Source organism: Macrosteles quadrilineatus, unplaced genomic scaffold (genome assembly GCF_028750875.1).
Source record: "Macrosteles quadrilineatus isolate MER2022 unplaced genomic scaffold, UCM_ALF_1.0 Scaffold_9__3_contigs__length_116548681, whole genome shotgun sequence".
Lineage (NCBI taxonomy): Eukaryota > Metazoa > Arthropoda > Insecta > Hemiptera > Cicadellidae > Macrosteles > Macrosteles quadrilineatus.
In genome coordinates this window covers 41,926,489-41,949,121 of record NW_026542602.1, presented here as the reverse complement: position 1 = coordinate 41,949,121, position 22,633 = coordinate 41,926,489, and the positions used below count along the sequence as shown (strand labels likewise).

General features: G+C 31.8%; 1 protein-coding gene and 1 long non-coding RNA gene across 3 annotated transcripts in view; one reads left to right on the top strand and one right to left on the bottom strand.

Annotated features, from left to right (window-relative positions):
• Positions 1-22,633, top strand: part of LOC129001963 (uncharacterized) — a 367,836-nt gene that overhangs the window by 201,491 nt on the left and 143,712 nt on the right. The window lies entirely within an intron of this gene.
• LOC129001966 (uncharacterized) lies at positions 1,868-6,921 on the bottom strand. Its single transcript, XR_008491515.1, has 6 exons — positions 6,797-6,921; positions 6,050-6,162; positions 4,735-4,903; positions 4,222-4,410; positions 3,123-3,234; positions 1,868-2,227 (listed from the first exon to the last, which is right to left on the bottom strand). It is a non-coding gene; the product is annotated as an uncharacterized LOC129001966 (long non-coding RNA).

Here is a 22,633-nt window from a genome sequence, read left to right as displayed (position 1 = left end):
TAAAAGATGTTGAAGTAAAATATAATTTCATTTATAAGTTACATTTACTGCTATTGGTTTGATAGAAAATTTACTTCCTCCAAAAGACATTATGAAATGTTAGAAGTACTGTTACTACTGTAAACAATAATATCAAAAAGTAGTTTAAAGTAGTTCAATCGATTTTGTTGAGTGGATTAATAATATACGAAAAAGAATTTCCATATTTTATTTTTATTTCATGAAACAACACATTTAACATAAATAATAATGATATAAAATCCATAGCATAATTTTATCGCTTTAATATTTTTTTTGTTGGTTTATGTTAGTTTATAACGTGTGGGGCAAGTTTTGTCATAGTTTTAAGCAAAAGAAAACATATGAAGTCTTAAATCATAATTTCACGTCACCATTTTGTCAATAAACAATTATTTTAAATTATCAATTATTTGAGATAGGGACCTAAGTGCGTATTTTAACCCAAGCATGAGCGAAGGACAAGAGTAGAATGGTCTGAGATGATCTATGTAGCATTGTTACTGACTAAGATCAGCTGTTTCAGTACTCAGGACTATTAACCTAAAGCACAGTTATCAGGAACAGCTGGCTCCACTTTCAAACCATCAAAACATTACTGACTTTTCTCAGGATCGAAAACATTCCGTATCTTTTGAAGTTAAACAAAATAATAATTCGAACAAAACTAAACATCACATTAGCCGATAATATTTTTTAAGAGACAACAGCTGGAAGGAAAGTGGACTTTGACAGGAAGATGTGATTTATGTGAATCTCTGCTGCAGTAGACTCTAGGGTCAGTAGATACTAGTTCTTCTCACGCAATGCTCCGGGGTTATATTTTATTCTTTGACAAAACAAAGTTATATCTTATAAGAAGATTTATTTGAATGTATTCATTGGAAAGGAAAGGAAATACATGTAAAGCCAAACTTCCTCTGCCAACCGTGATAGCCTACCTATTTACGATATTTACTATAACGGGTTTTAAACGCAGAACAACAGGCACCAGCCAGGTTATTTTTGTTATTTAAGAAAACTGAAAGTGTAATTAAAGCCTTATGACATAGAACGACATTTCAATGATAGTCAGCTATTTCAAACAAAATTTGAGATATTTACCTATTTATCATTACCAAATACTTTATCTACTCTATGTAACTACTCGTTGTGAATCACCATGTATTATATTATCAAAAATAAATGTACTTTCCCCTTAAAACGATTACATTTATTAAAACCTAACTAGCAAATTAGTTTTATTTGGCAAATACATCGCAATTACAACGCAGTTGAGCATACTAATTACGATCTAATGGTAATAATATTTGGATTAAATCTTAAATCATAACACAACAATGGTAATATTGTGTCTAATTAACACTAATAGCAATTAGCGATTTGGTATTTCATGTTATACAATGATAAACACTTTTAATTGAAAGCTGTTAATTTTATCCTTAAACCTTTGCCTTCGCATATTAAAAAATAGTGACCTGTAGGCAAAAAAAAAAAAATATTTTCTTTATTAAGGGAAATTTCCAATAATCTAAAATGTTACTGAAGAATGTATATATTTTTGTTTGTAATGTTTATCAGATTGACTGGTTTTTATGTTCATTATTCTGATGAACAATTTTCCAGATAGTAATAAAACTAAATCTTTTAATACAAATAGGAAAACACTATTATCGTTTATAAAACACATAATTTCTTGCTCAATGAGGTGTTGCTACATCCATTATTTACGCTCGATGTAACTATATTATCTGAGGAATATGAAAATTAAAAGGCAACTATTGTTTTGGACAAAACAATATTTATTGTTTATCAAAGTGTTTTTACATCAGAACAAATTATTGGTAACAAAAGTAATACGATTTTATCTAAGGACCGATAATAACTGAGAAATATGATGTAAAAGATTAAAACATAGTATTAAAATATTTCACTGGAGCTATCAGTTCCTTATGTAAGGACAAAAATAGTTTACGATTCATCAACAAGTATTCGCAGGGACGTTGCTAAACTTGACAAAAAAGCTTACTAGGTCGGAAACGCCATTTAGTACGACTAGTCTTGGATTGGCTGCGGAGATGACGGTCCTGCGGAGGTCTTCCTTAATTTGGGGACGACTCCGGGCGAGGATCTGCTTTGCGGCGTCCTGTAGGAAATCCTGAACTGTTGCACCCAGAGAGCCTCCTCCTAGAAGGTGTTCAAGAGAAACCTGGAGGCAAAAAAATCAATGATTGAAGCATTTACCAAATAATGTATAAATCATTAAATTTTGTTAAGAAATAAGATATTTTTGTAAATTACTTAAAGAAAGTCCATACATTTGGTGAAGTAACTATTCTCTGTGAGATTTTGGATATTGAAAGGTCATTGGATAGTGAATAGAAATATTATTGCAAGGTTTTCATACTGTGCATAGCTTAGTTATATAACGGATATCTCCCATTTGTTCTGTAACAAGAAGTAAAATTAATTAACACAAAATAATCTGAATGAGTAGTAATTTCATTTCATAAATAAAAACAATTGTTTTGTCATAATGCCTATCTCACCACTGTTTACTCCCCAAGTATAATGTTTTATTTTAAGTCCTGGAAATCGAAGCACTTAATTATGGCATCCTTTTTAAAAACAAAATTATCAATTTCCTATTAACAGTGATTGGGCTTTTACCAAAAAATATGATTTAATTATTAGTAGCTCCAGTTTTGTATGGTTACCAATTACATAGCACTAGCCACATAATTACTTACATTACTTGAAACCTACTTTTTAGTAATGAACATTTAATAAAATAATAGTGAACTTTTCTGTCGATCTTATCTCGTATTGACTGATTGACAAAAATATATTAAATTTTAAACTGAAATATACCAACTAAAACTTGTAGGGCATAAAGTTATCATTTACTTACACACATTGAATTAGAGCAAACTCGTGGAAGACTAAATAACTGAAATGTAAGGGTTTTGATCTCAAGTAATACGCGTAAATTTCAACCTTAAAGGTTCGATATACGTTATTTTTCAAAAGAATCGTTTATAAACTTCAAAGACGTAGTCATTGGTAAATTAAAACGTTTTTCACGTGCCATTTCATTAATTTACCTTAATTTCTTTTGGTGAAAAATCTACATCGAAGGTTGACATGTAGAAACTCCCATTTTGGTATGTTCTTAGCCCCATGGAAATGGTTACACTAGTGTTATACAGTTCAATGCTGAAAAATTATGTTACAGTTGTATGAGTGCTTAACGTAATTTGGTAGTATTAATATTTAAATATCAGTATCAATTGATATACAAGAAACACGTATATATTTCGTATTGAGTTTGCTAGGACAACTGCTTAAGACAACTCTTTAAACTGAGGCAGTAGACTTACATACGCCGCAAATGTGAATCTCGATCTCTTAGTAAGCAAAACGACTTGCTCAAAAATTACTTGACAATACTTTTTCTGAACGAATTTTGAACAAGTCTAACCCTATTTGGACCTATATAGCGTGCTAGAATGTGAAGAGCAAAGCTTGAGAGCGTTGAGTAATTCATAATAGATAAACTATGGTATCAGCTATTTCTGATAGTCTTTATGGGTTTACATATCGAAATGCAATAATCAGTAGAAATGTTCAACCCTTTTTGTGTTCATTTTACATTCAAATCAAATGGCAACGCATGAAACCTCTTCTTTAGTCCAATAGAACAGCGAAGGTCAACATTGATTTTCTACAATCGATTGCAGCTTCAAAAGTTATATTTGTGTTGCATCTGAAATAATATTGCGTATATATTTCCCCCTGCTAAAATATTCGGCTTAGGATTTTGAATAGTATTACCCATTTTAGATTATCTTAGAAGGATAACTTATTCGGTTTCAATTACTTTCATGTAAACGAATTTAAAGTATGTGTGTATAGGGTCTTTTATTTTAACTATATGATCTAGCCCGGGATTGTTTTCCACATAACCTTAGGCTAAGATATCAATACAGAGGCTGCATCATTATCAATAAGAAAAAAATAATTGGTGATTAATGGGAATTGAACATGGCACCAATGATTTCCAAGATGTATAAGCTAGCTCATTTCCGTCCCCATGTACAGTGTATCGGAAATTGATTCTAAACGCACCATGTACCTAATGATAGAATGAGATTATACTTTCCATACATTATTATACTAACATTTAAAACATCGCCCACATACCTGTATGGACCAGACCCGTAAACTGGAAGAACTCCAGCTAAAAGACCAGTAACATCGTGAATTCCCGAAACTGTAAGTCTTGGAATGTTTCCAATTATCTTAGCGTAGAAAGAAGGCACAGTGACGATGACGTAGTTTATATCCAGTTTAGATAGTTCCAAAATTGTGCCGTTGATAACTCCGTTAAGTCTGAAAATACGTAAATTAATTTCTTACACCATAAATAAATTTTAATGTTCATAAGAAAAAAACAGTAAGTAAAAATAGTGCGATTCTTGCCAGCTTGGTTTAATATTTCCCCAACTATATGAATTGCAGCCAAGTATTCATTACATCATTATATGACGACCCACTCTATTTCATTGACGAAGTGGGCTATTTCAAGAATAGAACGTTTTGAATTTAGTTGATTTCTTATCTAACTACCACCAACCCAGTTTCATAAACACTCTGTGTCGATTACATGAATAATTTACCAAAACATAAAGTATACCTAATAAATCATTCGTTTACCTGATGGTTTTCCTTTCAGCCAGCTGGTCCAAATAAAAGTCCAGAGGGTCTAGTAGTGCAATGCCATGTGTGTTGTTTGGTTCAGTGGAACATTGCAGAAACCTTAACGCAGACTTGTACAAGCAGTCGGTTATATTTATAATAACTGGGCGCCATCCTACTGGCGAGTCTACCAACATAATATTATTGTACGTCCACTGTTTTTGTTTAATGTAAGTTTCCTCTTTTATGAGCAGTAAGAATTGTTTATAGGTACCAAAAAAAGTTAATTGTGTCAATGTTAATTTCTTTTGATGCCATGCATCTTTAAATAGCACTGGCACTGGTCTTATAAAATAGTCATAAAAGAGCAGCAAACACATCGTAATAAAATATTAAAAAGGGAAACTAGTATTATTCTCAATAACATTAAAACATAAAATTTTTATTCTGAATTTTTATTTATAGGCATGTATTATTTCAAGAATATTGAGCAGTAATGAAGAATACAATACTTCAATTCAAGTATTATTGAAAGTTACCTGATTACTTGGTGCTTTTAGTTGAGCCTAAAAATAAATACACTTTTTAAAAAGTATATAATAATCTATATTAATTTAATTTATAATTTAATAACAGTTAATTTAAAAGTTGGATTTCAGTGCAATGGTAAAAAATATGAAATTTTTATAAAGAAACTGCATCAAAAAGTTCTTTTTCAGGGTATGAAAAAACATATAATAAACAAGTATAAACTAATAAAGAACTTCAAAAGAGATAACCTCATTTTACCACATTAGTAAGATTTATTGTAAAGAAATATGAGGACTTAATAGTGAAACAGAAGAAATATTATAATTTTACGATTGTTTTTGGTCTATAATTAATTTTTATGGCTCCCAAATTACATGACAAATTATATCCAGAACATACATTATAATAAAACTATTTATCAAGTAAAAGGATGCATTACATTTTTAAATCAGAATACAGTTCTCCCTGACATTTGGTGCGTAAACCCCACAAACGTCAAGATTCAATTTGTTGGTATCCAATGTTCTTGAAAGAAACATCTTTTATATTTAAAGTCATGAGGTCAAATTTGTGGACATCTTTCAAGGTCATTAACTAAGTAAAAATATATTCACATGACATATCAAATGGTGCATAGTGTTTGAATTTGCTCAAGTATTGGTACTACATAGGCCGATTTTTAACGGCCCCTCCATACTTGATTCAAAGCACGCGCATTAAATTTAAATGAAGTTGATTGCATATTTTGAGTTTTCAATGCACAAATTAATTAAAACTATAACAGCATTACATACAAATTTACCTTTAACGTTATTTGAATAGCCAGAAATATAGCTATCCTCTAAAATGTATTGATCCACCGAATCTTCTTTTGTGTGCGCGATAATGGAGAGTAATCCAATGATCCATAAATGCCTGTAGATGTAAAAATAACGTTATTACGTTATAGTTAAGTATTGTCATTCAGGAACTTTGGTAATTAGGTAAGCAGAATGTTAATTGTTTAAAATCGCCAATAACTATTTAAGAGTTAAGTAACAGTACTAGTTTTATTTTTCAGCATAGTTTTAATTAATTAATTTACTTTAAAGCCAATAAATTGTGTTTATGTATAATGTAAATTAATATGTGATATAATTTTAATATTTCTTCATGCGTTTTGTATAAAAAACTCATTTTATCGAAAGGTTTCAAATTAAAATGAAAAACTCCTAAATTAGAAAAAAACATGAGTAATAAATTTGTCTTGAAAAGTAATTTAAATGGGTGGCCAACTTTTTAAAATCATGAATCAAAATAGTAAAATGTAAATTCAGGTATACATATTATGAAATCTTATTAAAATGTTTGAAATATATTGAATTAATAAATATATTAACTGAATTACAGTTGCATCCAACGGTGCAAAAATATCATGAAATAAAACAACCTACTAGCTTTAATATTCTAGTATTTAAATATAAATATTTCCACGCTACAGTATAAGCAAAATATATTTTTAAACTTGTCTTAATTAAATTCCTTGGATAGGAAAATCTCCAAAACAAACCTTTCTTCGTAGGTTAAAATTGAATTGCAAACTATTAATATTTACTAAGCACAGCATACATAAATAAATATAAACAAATCAATCTTGAAACGTGAAAAAAAACGGAACTCTCAACAGGAAAACTTTAAAGCACTCACCAACAAAACATTGTCACTGGATAAACCTACTACGTAAATAAGCAATTTTCAGGTATCATTAGTTAGATAAGTGTTATCAGAGAAATGTTGATAAGGTACACTCCAATAACAACAGATACTAAAGTGACTTTTATCACTTAATTACCTAGATTCAGGTGTGGCTCTTCTGTTATCTTAATGCATGTCGTTCTCAATCAAAGTTGAATGGTTGTCAAACTTCAATCATGAAAAGGCTGACCACAAAGTGGTTGTAGGGAAAAATTTATTTTGAAACAAGGATTTTTGTTCGTTTGTTAAACTATTGATTCAGAATAAATGTTATTATAGAAAACTTGCATTTTGCAAGCATGTTTTTTGAGCAGTTAAAGATCTGCCAACATTATGTTTGTATCAATTATTTATTAATTTTTATATAACATTTTTATAAGTATTCTTTACTACAGGGAATGATTTATATTGAAAATATCATTTTAATATCCACCACAATAGGTTTAAATTCATGCATTTATTGTTGAAAGCCTCTCAGTTTTCTTTTTGGCCCAAAATAAATTCTAACGTCAGATTACAAGAAATTAATATATCAACTTTTAAATCAATGCACAAATAAAATGCGAGTGAAATAACCTTTTGTTTTACATCAGTTTTCATGTCGATATGATATAGCTTATCGAAGATAAAATGTCATAGGGATTGTATATGTCATATAGCTGAAATAACCAGAAGTTACCGGTTCATGGGAGTTCAAAGTGCACACGTAAACTGGTTTGGTTTGTATGTTGAGGTTTTGCCAAGCAGGGTTGGCACTTAAAACTATCGGTAAACTTTAATTGAGCTGCTTGAAGATCAAACTTCAATCAAAATGTTTGTGACTATTAAACATACGTGGGTTAGCTGCATCCAACAGAATTATCCGTTTAAAGCATTCAATTATGATTTAAGATTGTTCTATTTTCCACTCTCAAGCGGCCAGTGTATGGTATTCAACCATTTTGATACCAAAATGTTGTTTAGTTGTTGTTTTGTGTAACGAATATTCATATGTCATTTATAGCATTTCCGTTTATTAGTTACCATTAAAGCACCGAGCATTGTTTCAATATCCCGGCGATAAGTGTTGGTTAAACAGTAATTAATTAAATTACCCTTTGTTTTATCAACATCCAATCAATATTTCCCCCTACTGGACACGCCTACATTGAGCTAGAGTTATTAAAGGGAATAATAATTTTCCAGCTCCATACTCACATTCTACTAACTTTGAATTGTCAGGTTTTACTAGCTTAAATTACGTACGGTCGAATGATAAATTAGATCCATAATAACTTTATATTGTGCATCTATTTTTCACCAGTTTATCAAACAGTCTTGGTTGATGATGTTATTAAATATTTTATCATTTACTTTTTTTTTGTTACAGGTAGGAATATTTCATTCGATTCATCTGAAAAGGTTAGTCAATTTACTTTTTACTGAAAATATAACCAAAATAATAAAACCTAAATAGTTAATTGCAAATATAAGCCGATTACCTATTCATTGGCTGATTAAGTTCACGTGCCACCTACAGTAATAGTACTTGCCTATAAGGAAATTTACCAAAAGTTGTAAGTTTGAGAACAAAGTTAAATTAATATAAATCGTAGCTAACGAAACAGAGCTCTTGTAACAAAAGCTCAACGTAACGAACACATTTGTATCTCAGCTAACGACTGTAATAACGACTTAAGGCGTTTTTACACCCTTAGGAAAAAGATATGTATGCGGCCATTTTAACAGTAAAATTCATCTGAATGCAACGATCAAAAACGTTTATTTTTTTAAGTACTTTTTAAGTTTTTCTAAATTTGTATTATATTTTTCGAGACACAACAATATATTTGTGTAGGTATGCTTTTATCAAAGTAATTTTAAGAAACATTCAATATTATTTAACTTTATATTATGAGAAACTCGTTACATAAATGCTATTCGATAGGAATATATTTGTACATATATTCAAAATTATTCATACAATACCTTTGTAAAGAACACATTATTGACAAATAATATTATAAATTGTTTTATTGCGTTGTATTTTTTTATTACATACTTTCATGCAATTTGTTCTTGAGTTCTTATGAAAATATAAGTGTCACAATAATAAAGCATTTCTCATACAAAATCCTTGTGAGCGATACTCGACCACTTTTTTTTGTAAACGGTAAACACACAAATAACTACTTATAAGTGTTTTTGTAATGTATCAGTTTTAAGATTTACTGGGATTTATTGTCAAAGAGTGATATAAGGTTGGATATATATGAAAATTACATGGTAGGATTAAATTTGTAGACGAGTAACCGAGATTAAATTTGCGTTGGGAATATCCGTTCACATAACAGGTGTTCTATGCTATTTTTAGTCTACATCCTACATAAACCACATCGAGTTGCTATACTGTCGAATATAACTCTGTTAGTTGATTGGAATTATATATTATCTACAACTATGTACTAGGATTCCATGTTTAAATATAGTATCAATAAATCGTGTTTTTTATTCATTTCTTACCAAGTGAAGACTTGTTAGTAAGAAAGTTTAAAATAGCCAATCATAAAGCATTTGGTGTTATTTAACCAAACAACAGTTTATCACCTACAGTATATGATCTATGCTATTTTTAATCTACATCCTACATAAACCACATCGAGTTGCTATACTGTCGAATATAACTATGTTAGTTGATTGGAATGATATATTATCTAAAACTATGTACTAAGAATCCATGTTTAAATAGTAAGTTAAGTATCAATAAATCATGTTTTTCATTCATGTCTTACCAAGCGATGGCTTGTACGTTGATAAGAAGATGTTATAATTGTTATTATAATGCAATTTTGTATTATTTGATCAAACACTTGTTTATCATAACCTAAATTATATGATCAGATTATTACTAAATTTTAAAGATGTTTGTAGGTGCCCGAGTATTAATAACCAAGACATAACATGTTTATGGCTGTGTTTATAATATCTACTAGAATAGTTCTGTGTGCTACCCATCCAAGAGTAATGTTTGCTGACAGCAAGACAGAATTCATACTCAGATATTTCTATTCAGTTTTGGATTAATGATGCATCAAACAAAAAGCTCCAGTAACTAGACCAGGGTTTGAACCGATTCCATACAGAAATATAACTGGTTATGACAATGTGATATACAATAATGTAACAATAAATCCGTAACTAATAATTCTTTAAATCCCGTTAAACATTTAGAGAGTTTAAAAATCCGCAAATAATTTATAATACTCTATTAATAAACGGTAAGTTTTTTAATGAATGGATGTTACTGCACATAAACATTGATATACACTATTCGTTCTAAAACCATATTAAATTCAAATAGTTTCGTTAAAAACGTTCATCAACATGTCTCTTTTTCCTTGATGAAGCTTTTAAGGTTGGTGTGAAAGAATCCAATCAGAGACTGGCCTCATGGGATGGACTTGATATTGGAGATCCATCAACGGCGATCCAATCTTGATTGGAATTACAATTCTTTCATGTTACGTATATTTCAAACTCGCGTAAATTCAAAGTGTAATCTAAATTAAACACACTTTATCTGGTTATAATATCCAAAGCAGTAGAATATGTGCACTCTCAAAACGTCTTCAGCATGTAATGATTCTATTAAGTGAAGAATATACAAATGTAATGGATAAAATTTACAACACATGCAAAATGCTCCAGTTATACATTTACGGTACAGTACATATATTTTATTGATTTAGCTTCTTCTACTTAAACCTAAAGTATTCGTTTCTATATTTACTAATGAACATTATAAGTGTTTCCCCTTTAGTGAGTTAACATCAACTTTTAGTGTAAAACATAACATGAACCACACACAATATTGGTCATACGGTTATTGTTTAAGTACAGGGTATCTGTGCAAAGGCAGTTGTTGGAATCTATTTAAATAACACATTTATACACAAACTGCAATGAAAACATACACAATTAATCAAGCAAGTTTTGAAAAATTCTATGAAAATGTCAGCTTTCCAATAGAGTATTTGTAGAAACGTAATAGGGTACTTTGGTATTTTACCAACCATGCTTAAATTGGTTACCATTAGGTTAGGTTAGGTTAGTTTAGTTTAGGCTAGGTTAGGTTATCTTCCGGTTATTGCGTTGTTTATTGCGTTGCATTTTTTAACACCCTAAAAGCATATCCTAACACTCTACTCTTTAAGCTCTGAACATTTTGACTAAGTTATGACGAGTTCAATGAATGAATTTCAATGTTGTTTAATGTTGTTGCTTGTGATACTTTTCTTTTACAGAATCAGTTGTCAATTTTAGGTTACCAACTTGGGATTTGAACAACCTAGTTATTCAACAATGGCTTAGTGGAGAAAAGTTTGGTAGAAACTGATAGTGTTGTGAGATATTGTTTAACTCCTTCTGTAACATTCCCAAAAGCAACACTCCACGCATGAAATTTTTCTTTTTAAAAAATATGAGTTATTTCTCGAATTTCAGTTTAATTAAAAATGCACTTGTGGAGAACAAATAAGGCTAGTATTTTACATTTCATGCAGTAAATGAATCAGCTGTTCAACAATGCTTGTCAAAATTGCAAAATGGTAAAAATATGGTAATTTTGATAGCAAAGTATTAAGTAGACTATGTTTTAGTTAGAAAATATAAATAAAATTAGAAGCTTTAACATTTAAAGTTCAGAAGTTTATTTACAATTCCACTCAAGACAGAAACATAAACATGACTGATATTGTTTACCTCCAACTAACATATGATACATTTAACATATGATAATATGTGAATATAACATTATAATACATCTTTCCCCTTTAAAAAACAGCAAACAAATTTGAAAGAATTAACTAAAAACAATAACCAATAATAACCAACCAAACTTCTCCCTTCTTTTGAGACCATATTATATTGTATTCTGAAATCTTGATGGTAGCTTGATTTCTCTACGAGGTCTTAGATGTACTGGCTCGTCTTGCCTTGGAACTGACTGGGAATTGTTTTGTTGAGTGAGTGATGGTTTCAGATGGCGGCGATTTCTTCTTAATGTAGCCCCGTTATCACCTTCTACCCAGTAACTTCTTGGAGTTGGTCCTTGATTAACAATCTTTCCCTGCTCCCACCTTCCTTCATTTCTGAAGACAACTCTTTCGTTATTTCTTACAACCCTTACGTCTTTGGCTGACCGATCATAATATTTTTTCTGCAGCTTTTGTCTTGTATTTAACCTGTCTCTTACTCCATCATTCAGCGTTGGTTTCAGCAGTTCCTCGGTTACAGGGATCGTTGTCTTACACCTGCGTTGAAACATCAGCTGAGCTGGAGAATATCCCAGATGCTTGGGCATGTTCCTAAGCTCCAATAAAGCCATTTTCAAATCCTTATTGTCATACTGTACTTTCCTTATCAACTCTTTGGCTATTCCAACTGCCCTTTCAGCAAGCCCATTGGATTGTGCATAGCCTGGACTGCGTGTCACAATTTCAAAATTCCATTCACGGGCAAATTCCCTCATTTGGGCACTGTTGTAAGGGACATTATCCGCTACCATTATATCAGGAGGGCCAAATCTACTGAAGATGTCTTTGCATGCTGATATTACAGACGTTGCTGATTTACATGGCATTTTAACCAGCTCCAACCAGTTTGAGTAAGCATCCATCATGACTAAGTACACATTTCCTCCATATGAAAATATGTCACATCCGATACGCTCCCATGGTCTAGTAGGTATAGGATACGGTATAAGGGTTTCCTTTGCATTACTCCTGGAAAACCTTTCACATATCCTGCAACGAGCCACAAAACTTTCAATGTCTGTAGCCACTCGTGGCCAATAAAGTATCTGTCGAGCGCTAGCTTTGCACTTTTCAATTCCTCCATGCGCGATATGAATTCGCTGAAGCATGTCCTGTCGTAGCTGTCGTGGCACAATCAGTTTGTGATTTAAAAACAATAAACCATCTTCTTCAGATACCATATGTCTTTGGTTCCAATAGTGGCGTACTATCTCTGGGGTGTCTTGCTTCCTTTCTGGCCAAACTTCTTTGCAGTATCTCTTCACAATAGCAGTTTCTTGGTCCTCTTCAGTGTAAAGCTGGAATAATTTCTTCTTCTCTTCAGTCATAGGCAATGAACTTGTTAAACTGTGTACTTGAAATTCTGAAGAGCCTGGCGTTTCTGTGCATTTTAATGCTGCTCTTGACAACGTATCAGCAATAAGTTGGCTACTACCAGGTAAGTACTTTACTTCCAGATCATAATTCAAACACCTTAGTCTCATTTTCTGTAGCCGACCTGGTACCACGTGCAAATCTTGTTGACAAATATTTACAAGCGGCTTGTGGTCAGTCTGAATTGTTACTTTATAGCCATAAATAAACCTGTGAAACTTCTCAACAGCAAAAACTATAGCTAGAGTTTCCTTTTCGATTTGCGAATATCTCTTCTCTGTATCAGTCAATGAACGGGACATGAAAGCCACTGGCTGCCCACTCTGCAACAAACAACATCCTAGGCCATCTTGAGAAGCGTCTGTTTGTATTTCAAGAGGTCTTCGAGAGTCAAAGTATACCAAAACTGGTTCACTGGAAATTAATGTCTTAATAATCTTCAGAGCATCTTCATGCTCTACAGTCCATAAGAAGTCCACATCCTTTCTTGTCAAATGTCTGAGGGGTGCAGTGATTTTTACTAAATTTGGTATGAACCTCGATAAATACTTTAGCATGCCCAATAACCGCATTACCCCTTTTTTGTACGTGGGTAGGTCCATTTCAACTATGGCCTTTACATAATCTGGGTCGAGTTGGATTCCTGCAGCCGATACTATGTGTCCCAGATACTTAACTTCGCTCTTCTTAAATTGCATCTTGTTTGGATTAAACTTGATTCCAAGTTTAAGGGCTGTGTCCAAAACTCTCTTTAAATTTTCGTCATGCTCTTCCGATGTCGTTCCTCCTACAATAATATCATCATGTACTATGTTAACTCCCTTCAGGTTTCCAAAGCATTTGTAGTTATTTTTCTGGCACAATTCTGGACCCGAACAGATTCCAAAAGGAAATCTACAAAATTGGTATCTCCCAAATGGGGTACTGACTGTGCACAGTTCACGACTCTCCTCATCTAAAACAATTTGAAAAAACCCATCCTTAAGATCCAAAACAGTAAAGTATTTGTAACCACTCAATGTTACCAGAATATCATCAGGGTGTGGCATTAGAAAGTGCTCTCTCATTACCACCTTGTTCAATGGCATCGGATCTATGCAGATTCTCAAAGACTTATCAGGTTTTTCCACGATCACCAGGGGATTGACCCATGCTGTAGGTTTGTCAACTTTTCGAATCACCCCAGTTTCCTCAAGTTGGTCCAACTTTTCCTTTAGTTTTTCCTGTAAACTGTAAGGTACTCTTCGTGATTGTTGAATTTGTGGGATAGCACCCTCCTTAAGCTGAATATGATGAGTGCTTGGAAACTGTCCCAATCCTTCAAAAGCTGTCTTGTAGCCGGTTAAAACATCGTCCTTATCCTTAAAATTCAAACATATCGATGACACTCTCTTAATGAGTCCTAAATTGACACAATCGTTCAGTCCTAAAATTGGCAGTTCATGTTCGACATTCACTACAGCAAAATTCACATCTGCTGTTACACCTGTAATTGTTTTACATTGTAACATCACAAGACCTAGTGGTTTGATTTTGAATTTTTCATCTCCCCAGGCTGAGAGTACATAAGAACTACGTTTTACGTGTGTAATGTTCATTTTCCGTACATAACTAGCAGGTAAAATACTGATCTCTGCACCTGTATCTAATTTAAATTTAACTTGTGTACCACCAACAGTCAAGTTTTCCGTCCACGATTTTTCACTTTGACCTTTCACTCCACTAATGTGTAAGCTTACCGAGCCTAAACTAACATCGCTCACACTAGAATCTTCATCGTGTTGTTCCTCGTTTGTAACAGCATGAGATTTTATAGTTTTACTCCTACAAACCTTTGCAAAATGATTTTTGCCATCACATTTCGAGCATGTTTTGCCATATGCAGGACATTTACCCCGAACATGTTTGTAGCCGCAAAAGCTACATAGATCATTCTGTTTTTCTTTTGCAATACTCCGCGAAAGTTCTTGATTTGGTACATTATTAACAACACGTACACTGTATGGATCCGACTTAGTCCCCGAAAGCTTGGCTTCATTGTGCTCTACAATAGTCCTACATTTATCCTTGCTACTCTCTACAATCATACAGAAATCAATAGCTTTTTTCAAGTCAAGTTTTGTATCTCTTAATAGACGCTCTTGAGTACTTTTATCTCTTATGCCTAAGACAATTCTATCTCTAATCATATTGTCAGGTTCAAGAAACTCGCATGATTTAGCTGCTATTTTTAACTGCATAACAAACTTACTGAAGTCTTGACCTTCTTCCTGCTTCATTCTATAGAATTTAAACCGCTCAAATATGACATTCTTCAGAGGACAACAGTAAGATTCAAACTTTGCAAGTACGCAATCAAAACTATCTTTGTCATTATCTTCAAATTTAAAAGTATTATATACATCTAGGCCATCATCGCCTAACAGATTAAGCAGCTGCGCAATCTTAATTTCATCCTTAAGTTTCTTACCATGACTAGTAGCTATTAAGTACAGTTCAAACTTCTGACGAAATCTTTTCCAATTTTCACTCACATTTCCTTCAAAACTCATATGTTCAGGCAACCTAAACAATCCAGATACTTCCATTATTTCTTCTAGGTTTCAAAGTACACCTGACACCATGTTTTAGTTAGAAAATATAAATAAAATTAGAAGCTTTAACATTTAAAGTTCAGAAGTTTATTTACAATTCCACTCAAGACAGAAACATAAACATGACTGATATTGTTTACCTCCAACTAACATATGATACATTTAACATATGATAATATGTGAATATAACATTATAATACAGACTATTCTAAGCCACCATGTCAGTTCCACATATATTAGAAGGTAAAATAAAAAAAATATATATATTTTCAAAGCCTACTTTATGCATTATGCATTGAGTCAAGGCTGTTGGGGGTATGAATGGGCTATCAATACAATACAAACGTCTAAACCTCTACGTTGAACCATATAGTCAATGGTTGAACCTTCTGTATATCATAAAAATGTAATAAAATTATGTGAAATCACACCATATGATTTTTACGTTATGGATTTGTAGGTCTTAAAACTATATCATCATGGTCTTCATACAATATTATAAATATACAAAAAAAAACTAGTAACTTATTATTTGTATTCCCTCCATCTAAACTTTAACTGAGCTGCTTGAAGACCAAACTTTAAGCTAAATGTTTGTGAATATCAACTATACGTGGGTTAGCTGCATCCAGCAGAATTATCTGTTTAAAGCATTCATTTATGATTTAAGATTGTTCTATTTGCCATTCTCAAGCGGCCAGGGTACTGTATTCAAACTTTTTCTAACCCTAGTAGTTGTTATTTTGTGTAACGATTGTTCATATGTTATTAATAGCATTTCCGTTCAATAGTTACCATGAAAACACCGAGCATTGTTTTAATATTCTAGCGATAAGTGTTGGTGGTTAAACAGTAATTAATCAAATTACCCTTTGTTTTCATTATCAACATCCAATTAATATTCTCCCCTACTGGACACGCCCACATTGGACTAGAGTTATTAAAGGGAATGATAATTTTCCAGCTCCATACTCACATTCTACTAACTTTGAATTGTCAGGTTTTACTAGCTTCTATTATGTACGGTCGAATGATATATTCGATCCATAAAAACTATATATTGTGCATCTATTTTGGACCAGTACAACAAACAGACTTGGTTGATGCTGTTATTAAATATTTTATCAATTATTTTTTTTGTTACAGGTGAGGATATTTCATTCGATTCATCCGACAAAGGTTAGTCAATTTACTTTTTACTGAAAATGTAAACAAAATAATAAAACCTAAATAGTTAATTGCAAATAAAGGCAGATCACCTATTCATAAGCTGATAAAGTTCACGTGCCACCTACAGTAATAGTAATTGCCCACACGGAAATTTGCCAAAAGTTTTAAGTTTAAGATCAAAGTTAAATTAATATAAATCGTAGCGAACGAAACAAAGCTCTTGTAACAAAAGCTCAACGTAACGAACACATTTATATCGCAGCTAACGACTGTAACGTCGTTACTTTATATGTTTTTACACCATTAGTAAAATTATATGTAGGCGGCAATTTTCACAGTAAAATTCATCTGTATGCAACGACCAAAAACTCTTTTCGTTTTTTAGGCACGACTTCTAAATTTGTATTCTAGTTTTGAATATACCCTGAAGCATATGCTTCGTGGTATATTCAAACTAGAATATACGAGACACAAAAATATTTTTGTGTAGGTATGCTTTCATCAAAGTAGTTTTAAGAAACATTCAAAATTCTTTAACTTTATATTATGAGAAAACCGTTACATAAATGCGGTTCGATAGGAATATATTTGTACATATGTTCAAAATTATTCATACAATACCTTTGTAAAGAACACATTATTTACAAATAAATTTATAAATTGTTTTATTGCGTTGTGTTTTTTTTTATTACATACTTTCATGCAATTTGTTCTTGAGTTCTTATGAAAATATAAGTGTCACAATAATATATCATTTCTCATACTAAACCCTTGTGAGTGATACTCGACCACCTTTTGTTTGGTAAATGGTAAACGCACAAATAACTACTTATAAGTGTTTTTGTAATGTATCAGTTTTAAGATTTACTGGGATTTATTGTCAAAGAGTGATATAAGGTTGGATATATATGAAAATTACATGGTAGGATTAAATTTGTAGACGAGTAACCGAGATTAAATTTGCGTTGGGAATATCCGTTCCCATAACAGGTGTTCTATGCTATTTCTAATCTACATCCTACATAAACCACGTCGTGTTGCTATACTGTCGAAAATAACCCTGTTAGTTGATTGATAGGGTATATTATATAAAACTATATACTAAGAATCCATGTTTAAATAAAAGATCAATAAATTATGTTTTTCATTCATTTCTTACCAAGCGAAGACTTGTATGTAAGAAAATGTTTAAAATAGGCAATTATTAAGCAATTTGGTGTTATTTGACAAAACAACAGTTTATCATAACCTACAGTATATGATCAGATTATTACCCAATTTTAAAGATATTTGCAAGTGCCTGAGTATTAATGACCAAGACATAACATATTTATGGCTGTGTTTATAATATCTACTAGAATATTTTTGTGTGCTACCCATCCAAGAGTAATGTTTGCTGACAGCAAGACAAAATTCGTAACCAGATATTTGTATTGAGTTTTGGATTAATGATGCATCAAACAAAAAGTTCGAGTAACTAGACTAGGGTTTGAACCGATTCCGTACAGAAGAATAACTGTTTATGACAATGTGATATACATTGATGTTACAATAAAACCGCAACTACTATTGTTCAATTCCGTTAAACATTTAAAGAGTATAAAAAACAGCGAATCATTTTTATTACTGTATTATTAAACAGTAAGGTTTTTAAATGAAGGAAAGTTACTGCACATAAGAATTGATAAACATTATTCATTCTAACACCATATTAAATTCAAATAGTTTCATTAAAAACGTCCATCAACATGTCTCTTTTTTTCCTTGATGAAGCTTTTAAGGTTGGCGTGAAAGAATCCAATCAGAGACTGGCCTCGTGGGAAGGACTTGATATTGGAGATCCATCAACGGCGATCCAATCTTGATTGGAATTACAATTCTTTCATGTTACGTATATTTCAAACTCGTGTAAATTCAAAGTGTAATCCAAATTAAACACACTTTAGCTGGTTTTAATATCCAACGCAGTACAAAATTTAGACTCTCAAAACGTCTTCTAAGTGTTACAATTCTATTATATCACTTACACATACGAATGTAAATATCATCCATTTGATATAATATTTATTATATAATAGAATATATTATATTTTATTAACTTAACTGCCACTGTTAAGCTTTAGTCGAAAATTGGTTTTTGGAGATCAAGGTCCCTGAAAAAAGGTAAAATTTTCGAAAATGTTTCAATTTTTTTTAAATCAGGATTCTAGATTTACTAAACACTACAGTATAAGTGTGTTTTAGTGAGTCAATAAACCATTAAAACATAACATCAATCACATGCAATAATTATACGGTTATTTTTAAATTATAGGAAGTTTGTGCAGGGTTTTGTTAAAAACTTTTAGTGATCTGAGAAATCGTTTAACTGCTTCGGCAACGCTCCCAAAAACAATATTACACGCACGACATTCCACTTTTTGTTTAACAACAAAATTCATTTCTTGAACTTCAGTAGAATTAAAAATGCACTTGTGGAGGCTAAATTAGGTTAATATTTTAACGTTTCAAGCAGTATTACTTAATGAATCAACTTTCAACAATAATTGTCAAAATTGCCACGTTGTAAACAAATCACTAAAAAACTTAAGAAGTTAATTTTGATAGCAAAGTATTCATTAAAATATTCTATACGCCCCCACTTCGTTTCGACATACTTTAGGAAGAAAGAATTGCAAAAACTATTATCAAAGCTTAATTTATACATTGAGTCAAGGCTGCTGGGGGTATGAATGGGCTATCAATACAATACAAACGTCTAAACATCAACGTTGAACCATAGTCAATGGTTGAACCTTCTGTATATCATAAAAATGTAATAAAAGGACGTAAAATTACACCATAGGATTTTTACGTTATGGATTTGTAGGTCTTTAACTATATCATCATGGTCTTCATATAATATTATAAATATACAAAAAAAACTAGCAACTTATTATTCGTCTTCCCTCCGTCTCAAACAATTCTTAATTTCGGTACGCTTAAGTCTCCTGAAAAAAAAAGAAATAGTGTATGGGACCTTTAGGGCACACGTAACCTAAGCGGGAAGATCAAACATCAAGCTTAATGCTAGTGCCAATAGACCATTAATGGGGTTGCATTGTCGTGTAGTGTTATGTGTTTGATGCTTGTAGTTATTAGCTAAGATTACTCTATTAGCTTTACACAAGCCTTCAGGGAGTGTAGTGAAGACATCTAATCATAACTCAATCAATACTAGATTTTGTTATGTTAGAATTCTTAAACATAATTTAAAAATATATATTGTGTTGTTATAAATTCTACACCTTAATACTATGATCCTAAAATATGTCGTGGGGACTTTAACATGTGAACCTTTTAGAATAAATAAAACCCCTTGGTTAGAATCATACAAGGAAAGAGTTAATACATTATATTAGTGGCCTAATATCAAATATTTTACTGAATTTTATCATCATAATCCTACTCATATTACATATTAACTTACTTTCAATACACTTCAAAATCATCTTTTTTTAATTCAATATGTGTGGGGGTTTTATGTAACTAAGAATTACATTTCCTTATACGTGTAGTAGTGTTTTACATTTTCGAACTCTTACAGTCTTATATTCGAGTTTTCTCACACAAGACGTTTATGAGCTACTAAGGAACTATATTTATTGGTTAAAGTCATAAAAAATTAAAGGCCCGGTATACCACAGGGTAAAAAATACTATATATTCTCCTTTAGTTATATTCTTTTTTGTAAGAAATTGGAATTTTTCTTCTAAATATTTTGTTTTTAATAAATCCATATATTCATCGTAGGATGACTTAAAGATTCAATCTAAACCTGTTATAATCTCACCCAGATATTTTACAAACCTCAGTCCGGAAGAAATACATAACTTCCTCCCCGGGTGTGGAATTTCCTGTAGAGATCGTCCACGGTTCTAGATATTGAAATTCTAATCTTATTACCCAGTATCGATTCAATAATCTTCAAAGCAGCATTTTATGCAGTATCAAAAAATTTGTAACAGTACATAATAAAACATTTAGTTTTTTTACTAATATTACGAATTTTAATTTCAGTTTTCTTTTTGGTTTTAACATGAAGTTTTATTGGATGCTACTAATCTATATATATAATATATAAAGGCAAAGCCCTCACTGACTCACTCACTCACTCACTCACTCAAACACTCATCACTAATTCTCTTACTTCCCATTTACCTAGAAGGCTGAAATTTGGTATACTGATTCTTTAGGCATTAAATAGGAAAACTAATCTGTTTTTATTCTGATCGGACTCTCGGGCTCCACCCCTGTGGCTCTGGAGTTTCCCATGTTAACCTTATGAGTACTCATATTTAAATGGAATTAATGAATCTTAAGAGCTGTTTCAATTAAACAAGTTGGTTCTGTTCTATGATGATCAATAGCATTAAAGTTACAAGGATTACCAATAGGGTGCAGCACTATTATTTATTTTACATTTATGACAACTGTTAATTTGCAACCAAAAGGTGAGTGAGAGTAGCGAACGAACTTCAACCTGGAGGCGAGTTAGCGTAGCGAACGAGCTAACCTGAAGGCAAGTGAGCGCAGCGAACGAGCTCCAACCTTAAAGTGAGTGAGCGTAGCAAACGAACTTCATCCAGGACGTGATTGAGCCATGCGAACGAGCTCACTTATAAAGTTAAACGGAGCAAAGCCCGCGGGTACAGCTAGTGCTATATAAAACTTATTTAAGTTCTAAGGGCAGTGCATTTTATTATATTTTGAGAGTAAATAGAGATTTAATTTACCATGCAAACGAAACACGCCAAACAAGTTTAATGCATTTGCTAATTGAATACATTTCAATCCTTCTCAAAGGAACGGAAATGGAACGGTCAAAGTTTGGATTAGAAGGACTATTATAAAAGTTTCTCAATAACTGAATAGGTTTAAACTTATATTTTCGGTTCAACCAATTTCCGGTTATACGTAGACAACCGAGTCTCGTAGACAAAATATTACATTTTATGATGTTTATATCTTAGTTTACTATCTTGGGTTTATACTAACTCGTATACGTTACTAAATAAAATATAAATCACTCTTTGTTTTAATAGAGAAAATTACTCCTACAACACTGAAAACCCCATAGTTTTTTTTATGCGGAACATTGTCAGCATGTTTTATGAGATATGTTAACGATAAGAGTATTTTAACTTGAAAATTCAACAGGATCTCATTTTAGTACGAAGAGTAACTTACTTCACAAAAAAAAAAAAAAAAAAAAAAAAAAAAAAAACTCTACTGCAATAGACGAATTACTGAAACATGCTGTCTTGTGCTTCATAAATACATAATAAAATGCATATAGGAAACGACATTTGCTGCCTGTGTCCCTACCAAACGTCTTTTCACACATTGAAATTGGAAAACATAAAAATAAAATACCTATTATATTTACTAAGATTGATACCCCATTTATAAAGTAATACACAAAATGCAGAGCCTAGGAAACAGTCCCATAGTCGTCATTAGCTGTATGGGATATTAATTAACAGATGTGTCTAAGGAATATGAAGGCCTTAGTCACTAACAAGACTACAAAATCGCGCCACTTATCCTACACTCATCCTTCACTCTTATTTGGGTTACAATACGCACATAGTGGCGTCCCCCATCTTAAATAATTGATAATTTATAATTGTAACTATTTAAGCTACCTTTTACGATCTTTTAATATAATTTCAATATTAA